Source organism: Podarcis pityusensis, assembly GCF_964106645.2.
Source record: "Podarcis pityusensis genome assembly, chromosome: 15".
Lineage (NCBI taxonomy): Eukaryota > Metazoa > Chordata > Lepidosauria > Squamata > Lacertidae > Podarcis > Podarcis pityusensis.
In genome coordinates, this window is record NC_138040.1 from 10,998,650 (window position 1) to 11,013,147 (window position 14,498).

General features: G+C 45.3%; 1 protein-coding gene across 4 annotated transcripts in view; it reads right to left on the bottom strand.

Moving 5' to 3' along the window:
• The window catches only part of AUTS2 (activator of transcription and developmental regulator AUTS2), a 689,755-nt gene that overhangs the window by 636,111 nt on the left and 39,146 nt on the right, over nt 1–14,498 (bottom strand). The gene's annotated exons all lie outside the window — the stretch shown is intronic.

The following is a 14,498-nucleotide window of genomic DNA, read 5'->3' on the forward strand; positions in this document are numbered from 1 at the left end:
TTACCCTCAGTGCTCTCCCCAGGACACACCCTTCCAGGAGGGTCTACTGCAGTGGTCCTCAAACTTTCAGGATGATGATGATGATGATGATGATTATTATTATTATTATTAGTACCCCGCCCATCTGGCTGGGTTTCCCCAGCCACTCTGGGTGGCTTCCACAAAGGCCAAAAATACACTAAGATGTCACACATTAAAAACTTCCCTGAACAGGGCTGCCTTAAGCTGTCTTCTGAATGTCAGGTAGTTGTTTATCTCTTTGACATCTGATGGGAGGGTGTTCCACAGGGCGGGCGGGCGCTTTGCTTCTCACAGTGAGGGAACCACCAGAGGCCCTCGGAGCTGGACCTCAGTGTCCGGGCAGAACAATGGGGGTGGAGACGCTCCTTCAGGTATACTGGGCCGAGGCCGTTTAGGGCTTTAAAGGTCAACACCAACACTTTGAATTGTGCTTGGAAACATACTGGGAGCCAAAATTTGCTCGTGCCACACCAATGTTTTTATTGGTAAGAAACACGTTGGAAAACAAAAATACACTGGAAAACAGAAGAGCACAACTCCTTTACACATACCCTCCAACATTTCTCTGATGAAAATAGGGATGTCCCATTCCATAATGATAATTTTGCTATTTATACCCCACACGTCTTACTGGGTTGCCCCAGCCACTCTGGGCAGCTTCCAACATATATTAAAACATAATAAAACATTTTTTAAAAAAAACTTCCCTGCACAGGATTGCCTTCAGACAGATCAGGGGGTAGATAACTTTATACCCTCCAACATTTCTCCAATAAAAATAGGGACATCCTAAGGAAAAGTGAGAGATTCCGGGATCAAATCAGAAACCGGGATGGCTTCTCTAAATCAGGGAGGTCCTTGGAAAATAGGGACACTTGGAGGGTCTGCTTTACAATGTGACACTGGGACATCCAAAAAGTATAAAACAAAGCAGCTACAGAAGAACACGAATCATTCCCAAAATATCATTATAAACAAGCCTCTTATGTACCTTAAATATGGCTACAAGCTCTATGAGAAGTGTGAGCTTGCTTTTCCCAGGTAATCTCATTTATATTAGGTCTAACTGGAGGCAAATGACCTCTCATCTCCTAATCAACACAAAAAAGCCTTTGACTTTTCTGAACTTTCATATTTTCATATTGAAAACCCCTGTTCAAAACACTGTCGTGGGTGCTGAAGCAGAGAATCTCCAGCCAAGATGACCAAGATGAAGTACCTTCCAACTCCATGATACTAGGAGCCAGGAGGAAAAACACCTTTCTACCCCACTTAGCATTCACACTTTGAGACATGCAAACATGGGTTTTCAGGTTTACTCTGCAATTGACAGAATCACCATCTCAATCCAAAAGGACAAAACCAACCAGAAGCTAAATGTTTCCTTCAGTTTCTCTCTCGTCCCTCCATCAAGACATTACTTGTATATCTCCCCCAATCATTTTGAGCCTCTCCAGACCATCTGTTGTTAATTTTCTAGCTCTATTCAGTTACATTCCTGGCTACATTTTTAAGCAATGAGGCCAATTACACACAAGGCAGGTTTTGGCTGTAAAACTTTAATGCGTTTAAAGTATACAGATAAAAAAAAAAACCCCACCACCAATAGCTATTTTGTGCAGTTGACCTGTTTAAGATGCACAATTCAACAATGCTAAACAAAGGTATCAAGGCTTTCCCCAACCTTAGTCTCACTGCAAGGAGCAGGAAGAGGACAAAAGAGGACTTCGTTGACTCTACCCATCATTGACTCCAGCTACATGTACTATTGGACCCCTGCCTTCTGCCCTACCATTTCTAACAGACTCCAAAACCCAGTGGAATAGTGTGGAGGGGCCACAGGGCCGGTTGCCCTGGATGCAAAATTGTTAGGGACACAAAATTTTGCTGCCTCAATATAGCTGTGTGCTTCTGTTGTTGGACTCTATTGAAAACAGCTTCCCTATGTGAACCAGGAAGTGACCTCTCCCTCCCTTCCACATGACCCTGGGTGCTGGCAATCCACGCTATGCCACTGCCCAAACCACTGCTGAGTATTACCAATAATACAACAGTGGATGCCAAAGAATCAAGACTCTCTACTTTTCCACATCACTTTGTGATTGATTGATTGATTTTAAAATACTCAGTTCATCTGTGAAACTATCCTAATATGCAAAGCATATTATTTTCACCAATATCTATCTGCATTTATGTGCACACTTTACCCTAGTATATGCACTGTTGTACACTGTTACTTGGCTGGAGAACTACATTGCAAAATTCAGAGAAGTGTGACTTTTGAAGGGTAGTTGTGTTTCAGTTTGTGCGTTGCTTCTGAAAGTGCAGATTAGATAGACTCCACTTTAAATGCAAACTGAATCAATTTTCTCCCTGATGCCTAATGCCCACATTCATTCATCACTGTGCTGTTTTGGGTTCTCCTGTTTACATTTTCCCCCTTTGCACTACAAGCTTGGAGATTTCCCTCACTAGTCTGCTGATAACCCCCCCCCCTTTCTGTGTGAGTCACACTGTTTTAGTTGCATAAAGATCAGTGGTGCTCAGAGCAGCACAGCAGAAAAAGTGCACCAAAGGAGAGGGGGAAACATCAGCTCTTTGGGACCCCGGGGCTTCGTATTGCCTGGTGTCCCAACAACTCACTTATCACACTCTGACTTCACTTATTGGCTAAAAGCATTGACAGGCAGGAGCAGCAAAACTGGCTCACTTTACAGAAATTGATAAGAATTCTATCGGCACATCCTTTCTAGGAGGGCTAGAGACTTCCTTATTTTTCAGAAAATGAAAGCTCAGAGCCTAAGGTCTTTCCCTGGTGGTGGCATGGTGCCCACGAGTGCTGGGTGGCAACCCCTGTTGTACAGGATTCTGTACATGCGTCCTAAGCAGTCAGGTTAATAAGATTGCTCTGTGGATATATCCACCCAGATTCTTTAATATTAACCTCTCCTGAAACACAACTCTCACTTGTTTGTATGAATTATGTGCCCATCCAACTAACCGGTGTATTCATTTCCCCCATCTCTTGCCACTTCAGCTTATAGGGTTGTTTTTTTCTTGGGTCAAGGGACCAGCATGTCTCATTTGGTCACTTGAACTCATCACCTTTGTGGTACACGAGATTTACAAGCACCTGCCCAAGGGGATGACCAGCCAACTGGAAAAATACATACTTGAAAGGTGACGGCATAGGCTGATGTTTTAATGCAGAATTTGCCAACAGCTGGGTTCTCCAAAGACCACTAAGGTGACTCCCCTAGAGGGAAACAGGAGAGTGTGTCCCACCTGAGCACATCTGAGAAAGCAGCAAGAAAAATCATAGAATCATAGAATCATAGAGTTGGAAGAGACCACAAGGGCCATCGAGTCCAACCCCCTGCCAAGCAGGAAACACCATCAGAGCACTCCTGACATATGGTTGTCAAGCCTCTGCTTAAAGACCTCCAAAGAAGGAGACTCCACCACACTCCTTGGCAGCAAATTCCACTGTCGAACAGCTCTTACTGTCAGGAAGTTCTTCCTAATGTTTAGGTGGAATCTTCTTTCTTGTAGTTTGGATCCATTGCTCCGTGTCTGCTGTCCAGATTTTGACACTCACCATCCCTTACAGATCTCCCTTCTTTTTTAACCACATTGAATTCCAAACAATGTATGTGCTGATCTGCTAAAAGTTCTCTTTTTCAAACTCAGCACTGTCATTTTCATTCAAAGCCTGTCACTTTTCTCCGTACAGAAGTCTCAGACCTCTGAGGCAACATCTAGATGGAAAGGGTAAAGGTAAAGGTAAAGGTAAAGGACTATTAGGTCCAGTCGTGGCCGACTCCGGGGTTGCGGCGCTCATCTTGCTTTATTGGCCGAGGGAGCCGGCGTCCAGCTTCCGGGTCATGTGGCCAGCATGACTAAGCCGCTTCTGGTGAACCAGAGCAGTGCACGGAAACGCCGTTTACCTTCCCGCTGGAGTGGTACCTATTTATCTACTTGCATTTTGACATGCTTTCGAACTGCTAGGTTGGCAGGAGCAGGGACTGAGCAATGGGAGCTCACCCCGTCACGGGGATTCGAACCGCCAACCTTCTGATCGGCAAGTCCTACGCTCTGTGGTTTAACCCACAGCACCACCCGTGTCCCAACATCTAGATGTAGCAACACCTTATTCTTCCAGAGAGTGAGGGGTGCTGCTTCTGGAACCTCAAAGCACTCATATTGGGAGCCACAGATAGAGAACTCAACATTAACCAAAAGTGTGTGGGTTAAAACTTCAGTGTAAACTCATTGTTTTAAGAACTGCTTGCTTGGCATCCCACTTTTTCAGAATTTCACAAGCATTATGGTGCTACAGTTGAGATCCATTTGCTCTCTGACATTTGCCCTTATTTTATCCTCTGTCAGTTTTGACAGTCAATATTTACCAGAGAGCTTTGGAACACCTGCCAAATACTTGATATTTGTGTTTGAGTATGGGTTCTATGATATCTAGCTGTCTGAGCATTAGCTCAAAGTCAATGGACTTTAACACTTGACAGCATTTGAAACTAGGCTGAGCTTTTCTTATTCTTATCATCAGGGAGGCTGAGCTGATGTTTGGCCGTTGTGGATGGGATTTGGAAAATTCATACCCAACACTTCAGCTTTACATGGATGGAAATAGGTGCCCATGGGCAACCTTGTTCTAATACCAAAGCACACTGTCTGAGCTCCCCCTGCCCCCAATTATTACACAGAAAACTTGAGCTTCAGTGTGCAAAAGGGTAGGCTCTGTGCCACATGCTATCATACTGTGCATGTTCATTCTTTAATGAACATGCATGTGTAAAGGACAAAATCAATCCACTCCCCATCAGAGATTTAAGTTCTAGAAACCTTGGGAGGGACCTAGTTATAGAGGAACAACAATTCTAGAAATTCATCCTGGGGGATGTCGAACTGTTGTTTTTTTTAAAAAAGATTCAAACTGGAACATTAGAATCAGGAAACAGAAAGTGGGACTATCTAAAAATGGATGACTCTCTCACATTCAGGTTCTCATATTCCTTAAATTCAAATTCTGTTCCCTAGAACCTCAAATTTAGTACTCTGCATTTAGGCACAAATTTGAATAATAAATAAAATACCTTCCCCAACTTTCTCAGTGCTTCAGTGTGAATATCCCCCTATAAACATATATTTGACTAATATATACATTTTTAAAAGCTAGTTCCCTTAAGACAATGCTCATTTGTACGCATTAAAATAATGCATGTTTTCATGGTTTCCCTAAGCATTTACACACCAGTTGTTTGAAGAACTGCATTGCAAAATTCAGAGAGGTGCAAATTCTGAAGGAATTTGGTTCATGGACTAGCTTGAGAAGTGTGGATTCATTTCTTTGCAGGATGCAACCAAAATCTGCTCCCTCTCCAGAGCTCTCCTTGCTAAACAAAAGCAGCTAGAACCCACGAAAGAGCAGTACAGTAGCCCCAAAATCCACTGAGGGGAAAAATTAAGGCTTGTTGCATTTTGCTCGCAAATGGGGACATGAAAGTCTGTCCCTGAAAGAGCGATTTAGCAATCCATTAGTGTCTGCTTACAGTAAACACAGCCCAAGCTGTTCAGAACGCTGAAGCAACAGCACTACCGTTAATGTAAAATATTAATGTCTCATTTGTTCAACAATTTGGTGGAAAATGAAAAACTTTTAGGTTAATCATACACTGAACAGTTTTAATTAAAGCAGTTATAAAACAATTAATCCACAAGAACTGCCTTGGCTCCATGCCAGGGTTATTGGTTTAATGTTGCTAGAAAAAAAATGCCTATTCTCCAACACCCCCCCCCCGCCTTTGACTTAATGAATGCTAATAAGAGACACAATATATGCACAAAGAGCTCCAAAAATAGTTGGCCCATCTGGTTTCCATTACAGTTTGGATTTGTCCTTTCACATTGATAGGGGGTTTTTCTTTTCTTTTTCAAGAACGCTTTCCTTCTCGAAAAGCATTCAGAACTCTGTGGCACATTTTGCTAAACATAGGGGTGGCCCATGAGTGGTGCTGTGGTCTAAAACACTGAGCCTCTTGGGCTTGCCGATCGGAAGGTTGGCAGTTGGAATCCCTGCAATGGAGGGAGCTCCCACTGCTCTGTCCCAACTTCTGTCAACCTAGCAGTCTGAAAGCACACCAGTGCAAGTAGATAAACAGGTACTACTGTGGTGGGAAGGTAAACGGTTTTTCTGTGTGCTCTGGTTTCTGTCACAGTGTTCCATTGTGCCAGAAGCTGTTTAGTCATCCTGGCCACATGACCCGAAAAGCTGTCTGTGGACAAACGCCAGCTCCCTCAACCTTAAAGCAAGATAAGCACTGCAACCCCATAGTCACCTTTGACCGGACTTAACCGTCCAGGGGTCCTTTACCTTTACCTTTTACCTTAGAAGAGGAGGAGGAGGAGTTTGGATTTGATATCCCACTTTATCACTACCCGAAGGAGTCTCAAAGCGACTAACAATCTCCTTTCCCTTCTTCCCCCACAACAAACACTCTGTGAGGTGAGTGGGGCTGAGAGACTTCAAAGAAGTGTGACTAGCCCAAGGTCACCCAGCAGCTGCATGTGGAAGAGCGGGGAATTGAACCTGGTTCACCATATTACAAGTCCACTGCTCTAAACCACTACACCACCCTGGCTCCTTACAGATCAAACAGCTACCCAAGGCAGTCATGGGGGTAGGAAGAAACACCATGAAAGCTCACAGAGAATGAAAAACTCTCAAATGACACAATGCGCAGAATTTGCCTGGATGCACTGGTGGAAGAAGAGGGGGGCTGGGGGAACGCAACGCCCCTGGCACCACAACCCCAGTGGGGTGCCATCGTGGCTGCCCCCCCCCCCGTGCTGGGTGCCAGCAGGCCCCCGGGATGTGCGCCAGCCATGCCACGCCTGCTCTCTGCCCCTGGTGCCGGAGAGTGAACCTCGGCTATTGCCGGGACGTAACCCATCAGGAGAAACCCCTTAACTGCAGTTAGAGCTGGTCATGTAAGAGCTTGGTATCTCTTAGGATCATAGGATCATAAGTTGGAAGGGACCCGAGGGTCATCTATCCTGACCCCCAAAATGCAGGAAATGCAACTAAAGCATCCATGACGGATGACCATCCAACCTCTGCTTAAAAACCTCCCACGAAGGAGAGACCACAACCTCCCGAGAGAGGCCATTCCACTGTTGAATATATATATATATATATATATATATATATATATATATACACACACACACACACACACACACACACACACACCCACCCCACCCTTCCTGGTTCAGAAAACAGCTCTTACTGTCAGAAAGGTATTCCTGATGTTTAGTCAGAATCTCCCTTCTTGTCAATTGAAGCCATTGGTTCAAGTCCTACCGTCTAGAACAGGAGAAAACAAGCTTGCTCCATTTTCCATGTGGCATGTGCCCTTAAGATATTTGAAGATGGCTATCGTATCTCCTCTCAGTCTCCTCTTTAAGATTTGGAAACTATGAAAGGAGCAACAAAAGCTCGATGACATTTTCATGGGTGGGGTGCCGAGTTTTTGCTCTGCATATCTAGCTTCTGTGTTGACCGATGAACTCTTATGAGTCTCCTTTCCTTCATTCTGCAAATCCCTCTCACCAGCGATCTGCACTCTGCAACCTTCTCAGATGATCGTGCTTTGTGATGGGGGAGAAAATTGATTTCATTTGCATTTTAATAAGAAACAACCCAATTTACACCTCTCCAACCAATACATTAAAATGGTAATGAATTTTCATAAGGATTATTCAAAACAAAAAACAAATTGCTACAGAAATGTGAATTTAAGGTTCGGAAATAAGAAACTAAAATTGAGTGATTGGCCCATTAGGGCATGTCATTTTAGGGGGTAAAACTTAATTTTTGCAAATTTATTCAGTGAGGGGGGTCATAAAAATGTTTTTTTGTGTGTGTGAGGAATTCAAATCTGCTATTATTTTTGTGATTGGGCAACATTTAGCTTGGTAAGTCCATGTTTGATTTAGAAGCAAATAAAGTGCTCTCAGAAAAACAGAGAATTTAAACTTTACCTTCAGAAAGCGTCAGGTAATATAAAATTTTGTGTGTGTGTGTGTGTACATGCATGCATACATATACAAACACACACACACACTGCAAGTACTTGGCAAACATTTCTAAGGATTTCTATGCAATTTTATAGACATTTCATTTTCCAAGCAAAACTAATTCATCTAACCAAAATACCTTTTGAATTCCCAAGTCAGGTTGCAACTTTTTGCAGCCTTCATTTTTGGAATTTGAACATTGAAAAATTCAACACGCCCTGCTGGCCCATTTCTTCTGGAGATCTCTTTACTCTTAGTTTTGAAATGAGCTGGGATTTTGGGGTGAACAGGTGGAGTTTACCCTCTCACCTCTCCTCGTGACCCCAGTAGAAATCACTGTTCTATTTTACAGAAGTAGCTCCCTTGCCAATGCAAATATAAGAGGTGGGGGGGGCACATGTGTGTTTCAGAATTTTATTTGCACCTGTCTTCTTCCACTCTGATGCTGTATTCCAATGGAGAATGTGATGAAGTGAAAGCTGGTTATAAGTTGCAATGCCACAGGCAGCTCCAAGTGAGCAACTTGTTCTAACAAAGGCTGGGAGCAGACTGTAGCCTCTTAATTCACTGTCTCCAGAGAAGAGATCTTGTAGAGATCTTCAGAGCTTTAAAGAACCAATATGAACACTCCCCTGCCATTCTATAGCCTCTCACCTAATGCACTGGTTTGAAGAGTGGTGTGATACATCTGGTTCCTCCAGCACTGGTGGCCCAGGAATATCTCTGGGGGCTCCTGTCCACCAGTCTTGGTGCAGTGGTCCCCTGATCTCCTGCAGCTGGCTCAGAGCCCTGAACTTGATCTGCCACCTTACCTGGTGCCACAGCAGCCTTCAAATCTATGTCTCCCCCCCTACTGTGGTCTTGATGCTGCTCAGGCTCCCCCATGGCTGCTATTTACATAACAAAAATGTGCAATTACAAAATGCCCCCTTCTGCCTTCAAATTCCCCCTTCAAAGGGGATTTCCACAAAACTAGATGCCCCCTCTAGGCTGGTGACAAGGCTGCTGCAAAATGTTTCGACAGTTCTGCTTTTCTGGGAGAGAACCTGCTGAATAGGTTAAGTGGAGGCCCTGAGATCTTTTTTTGAGCATTGTGAACCATTTAATTATCCAGAAGTTCCTTTGCCACATGCCTGTTTCTGAGCTTGTTAGTGGGCTGACCTTTTGCCTGTGGGAACCTCTGCCTGAGCGCTCCCAGAAGAATGGATGGCTCAGAAAAGCTATCATGAATGACAAGGAAGAGAGCGCCATGAAGTACACAGCTGAGACCTAATGGCTTGCCCTTGTCAAAGATGCTCAGGCATCACCCAGAAAGAGAGACAAATCAATGTTGTGCCTCATTGCGCTCTGTGATCCTCTGCAAATATCCTTGTTTGGGAAGGACTTTCTGAAACTAAAATGCTTTAGAATACCAGCACAAAAAGCAGGCCCACATGTATGTGTATGTGTGTGTGTATTCAAGTATGCATTTAATCCACACTGTGTTACAAAGCTGCCTGATATGGTGACATAAAGGCTGGCAAACATCAACCTTGCCATGTAAAAGGTAAAGGACCCCTGGACAGTTAAGTCCAGTCAAAGGCGACTATGGGGTGTGGCGCTCATCTCGCTTTTCAGGCCAAGGGAGCCAGCGTTTGTCCACAGACAGCTTTCTGGGTCATGTGGCCAGCATGACTAAACCGCTTCTGGAGCAAAGGGACACCATGACGGAAACCAGAGTGCAGGGAAATGCCGTTTATCTTCCTGCCACAGCAGTACCTATTTATCTACTTGCACTGGTGTGCTTTTGAACTGCTAGGTTGACAGGAGCTGGGACAGAGCAGCAGGGGCTCACCCCATCAAGGAGATTTGAACCGCCAACCTTCTGATCGGTAAGCCCAAGAGGCACAGTGGTTTAGACCACAGTGCATCCCTGCCATGTAGGATTCCCTTACGGATGACCACAGTGTGTGGCATAGGGTGACATTCCCTGTTTGGCCTCTAGCAGCAAAAGGTCCTGGACTGCCTCTGCCCAGAACGCTGTCTTATCCAGACAGAATAATGCTTCCCTTGCACAATCTAGCTCCAATCAGGCTGAGCATGCGTCTGCTAGCAAGGCTACACCTTGAGCAACACTTAAGGATATGCAGAATAGAAGATGTCTCTGCTGTCAAAATCCTATTACTCTGCAGCAGGTCCCTCCTTGCCAGATAACACAATGCCAGCAGGCCTGCAGGGTATCCTCCAAAGCCAATAAAATAAAAACACATCCAGTTATGCCAGAGTTAATCTACGCAAGTTCTCTTTCAGAGCATCAGCTGCAGGGGCAGGGCACAGGGAACCCAAACAGAATCATTCAAATGGGCTTAACAAATGCATTGTAGCATCCTCCCAGCAGGCATTGCTCAAGGTGCAGGAAGTTTGACGCATACGTACACTCCGAAAAGAAGATTTCAAGAGAAGTGCAATTTTTTTTTTAAAAAAAGGAAAAGAATAGAGCTGTTCTGCCTGACACAATTCCAGTGCTGGGTGCACAAATATTAAGAGCTTATGCAGAGGTACAGAGAGGAACCATTGCTGGCTGGCTATTTCAATGCCAAGTTCTAGTAGCATCAGAAAAAAAACCTCTAGCCTAATGGGAGAGAAATTCGATTCACATTGCATTTTAAAGGGGAACCTTCCTGACTTGCCCAGCCATACTTCAACAGTCTCACTTACCTGAATTTCGCCATTCACTTCTCTAGCCAAGTCCAGTGGTACCTCAGGTTAAGTACTTAATTCGTTTCAGAGGTCCATACTTAACCTGAAACTGTTCTTAACCTGAGGCACCACTTTAGCTAATGGGGCCCCCTGCTGCTGCCGCACCACCGGAGCACGATTTCTGTTCTCATCCTGAAGCAAAGTTCTTAACCGGAAGCACTATTTCTGGGTTAGCGGAGTCTGTAACCTGAAGCGTATGTAATCTGAAGCATATGTAACCCGAGGTACCACTGTAATGTGTATTTTTTAAAAAATAAATAAAAAATTCATATATCTGGGCTAAGTGTGCATAAAAGTGCATTTAATGGTGAAAACATACAAAAATGTGAAAAATGTGAATTTTAGGCAAAATTACATAGAAAAGGATGCATGTTAGGCGAGATTTGCACTAAAAAACAGGTGAATTCCCATGAAGATTCTTTTTTAAAAAAATCATAAACTGATGTAGGAATGTTGAGAACTGAAGAATGAAGAAACGAGAACAAGAGAAGCCACCGTTGACAGATTCATCCATCCCTGCACTAACCACTTTCTCTGCACCATTATTTATTGTTGATTTGTCATATTTATATCTGCCTTTCCTCCCAGGGGCTCAAGGTGGCAAACATGTTTCTCTTCCACCCCATTGTATCCCCACAAAATAGCCCCGTGAGCTAGGTTAGACTGCGAGACTGTGACTCGCCCAAGGTCACCCAGTGAGTTTCATGGCTGAGCGGGGATTTGAATCCTGATCTCTCAGATTCTAGTCCAACACTCTAATCTAAAGGTCAGCAACCTTTTTCAGCAGGGGGCTGGTCCACCGTCCCTCAGACCATGTGGTGGGCCGGACTATATTTTGAAGGAAAAAAGGAATGAATTCCTATGCCCCACAAATAACCCAGAGATGCATTTTAAACAAAAGCACACATTCTGCTCATGTAAAAACACCAGGCAGGCCCCACAAATAACCCAGAGATGCATTTTAAATAAAAGGACACATTCTACACATGTAAAAACACACTGATTCCCGGACTGTCCGTGGGCAGGATTTAGAAGGCGATTGGGCCGGATCTGGCCCCCGGGCCTTAGGTTGCCTACCCCTGCTCTAACCACTACACCACACTGGCACCATGCATCTTTTTGTACTAGAGCTGGGTCAAAAAATCTCTCTCCAACTTCCCTGTGCCATTGGTGCTGTGCAAAAATGTGGTTATGCTACTTCCATTGGAGGGGGTTCTACACAGCAGGGAATGGAATGATAAATGGAAGCATCCGTCTCTTTCTCTCCCCTTCCCACCCTCTTTTACCAACAACATCTCTGGGAATGGCATGACCTTAGTAGATTTCATTGTTTATTTCTGTGTTAAACAGCCTTCCCCAATCTGATGCTTTGTTTGGGACTATAACTCCCATCTTCCTTGACCACTGGCTGCGATGGCTGAGCTGATGGGAGTTGTGAAACAAAACACTCATAGAGGGCACCAGGATGGGAAAGTCAGATTTCAATGGAAGAGCTCTAAGGAAAGCCTTTTCCCACATTGTAGCATAGTGTGCTGGTCCCAGGGGCTAACCTAGAGGTGAGGTCCGAGTCCAGTCCGAGGTCAGTGGTGCGGTATGGAGGCTGTCCATCAAAGCTGTAGCTGGGTCCAAGGCGGGGAGTCGGGTAGGGTCAGGAACTCTGGCAGAAGAGCAGGACAGGGTGCAGGCAGGAACAGGCTAGCAACAACGTTGCTCCCACAACCTGGGACTGGGGCTGACTGGCTTTTATCTGCCCCGAGGCATAGGGCGGCCCCGGTCCACAGGTGACTCACCTCTCCTGGCCTGGAGGCGAGCACTCCTCCTGCAGGAACTTAGTTCCCTCCACCTCTCTGCCCTGAGCCTCTGCAGCTCAGGAGAGGCTGGAGGGTTACTGGACCCAGAGGCAACCTCCTCTTCCCCTGACGGGGCTGAGAGTGGCGCACCTGCAGGCAATGGGTCCTCCCTCACCTCAGGGGCCAGAGCAGACTCAGCTGGTGCCTGCACCTGAGAATCCAGCACAGGTGAGGACCCTTCAGGCTCAGGCCCCAGCCCCGGCTCAGCTGGTTCTGGAGGCGGGGACTCCTATGCAGTCTGGGATTCCTCAGGTTCAGCCTCTGAGTCCGAATCCCAGGCCATCACACATAGAGTTGAATCCCCCACCCACTAAAAAACGATACTAAATTCATCTTCCCATCCAGGGTGCCCATTGTTTCCCCAGCCCCCAAAATAAGCTGGTCTGCAGATCTATTTCATTATCTCTTAATAACTTTATCTGCTTTCCACTTAGCGAACACCTGTCATAAGCAGGTAGCTTCCAGGGGAATCAGTAGGAAGCACGGGCAGAAACAGGTGTTTCCCCATCACACCGAGAGTTTATCAAGGGTTTTGTATTATGATTCCCTGCTTGAAGCAGGTAAATTACTGAATCAATATAATGCTTCTGCCTTTAGGCATCCAACCATCCCCACCCCAAATGTCTGAGGTGTGTGTTTTAATTTCACAGGGTTTTTCCTCGCTACCTCACATCGCCATATGGGAAATGAATCCAATGCATCAAAGGAAGGCCACGCCAGCGATCAGTTTTGTTCACTTAAAACAAATATATAATTCACCAACACAGCAAATTAGCACACAGTGGCAGCTGCTTTTTCGTTGATTTAAAACATCTGTCATCAAAAGGTTAGAGACTCTTGCCATAAATAAATAAAAAAACATAGCCGAGCAATGGGATATAAAAGAGTTGCATTCACACTGCGCATCAAAAGTGCACCACTTTCCCCCTCCCAAAGAATCATGGGAACCGCAGTTTGTCAAGAATGTTGGGAGTTGTAGTTTTGTCGGGGGTGAACCCTAGTTCCCAGGATTCTTGGGTGTGGGTGGGGAGCCGTGTACGTTAAATTATGGTTGTGTATACAGCCCCTGTTCTCTGCTGAAATACTAAAATTCCCAGGATTTTAAAAAAATGTGGAAAGCAGGAATATGAAAAGAAAGAAGGGAAGGCTCTGAGGCTTGTTCTGGGTTTGGGGGGGGGCATTAAACATTACAAAGTGATGTTCAAGCACTTTGAGGGAATTTCTCTTAAAGGATTAAATCACCACAGAAAGTTATTAAGGCAATGAAGTTCATATAGGACTTGAATGCATTGTCCAATCAGATTAACTGGTCTAATAGGATTCGGGGAAGCTCTCAGAGGGGCAGGCATGCTGGACCCTCCAGATGCCATGGCCATTGGATTTAATCTAATCGAATCAAGCCTGACTAGGCATACTTTGTTAACGGGTCTATCTGTGCACTGGGCAACTGCAAGCCAGCTTCCGCCCTGAGCAAACACATAGCTGCCAGCACTGGGAAGATGCACACAGAGAAGTCAGTTGCAGCTGACGCCCATTGGAACTGATAGGGCAGAACGTAGGGAGCCCAACTGTAGGTGGCGCCAGAGCCAATGACAGGCAGAGCCAATTCATTCTAGTTTTGTCCCCATCCACCTCCCTACTGAATTCTACAAGGGCCAGCACTGAGACTAAGGAGGAGGAAGCCGACAGGCAGTGGAGACCCCTGGACTGGTTGTAAGTAAGAAGGCAGGCATGTGGGAGTTGGCTGAGGTTTGGTGGGGCACATAGGTGCCAACTCCCTGGGGCCCTGGGTGC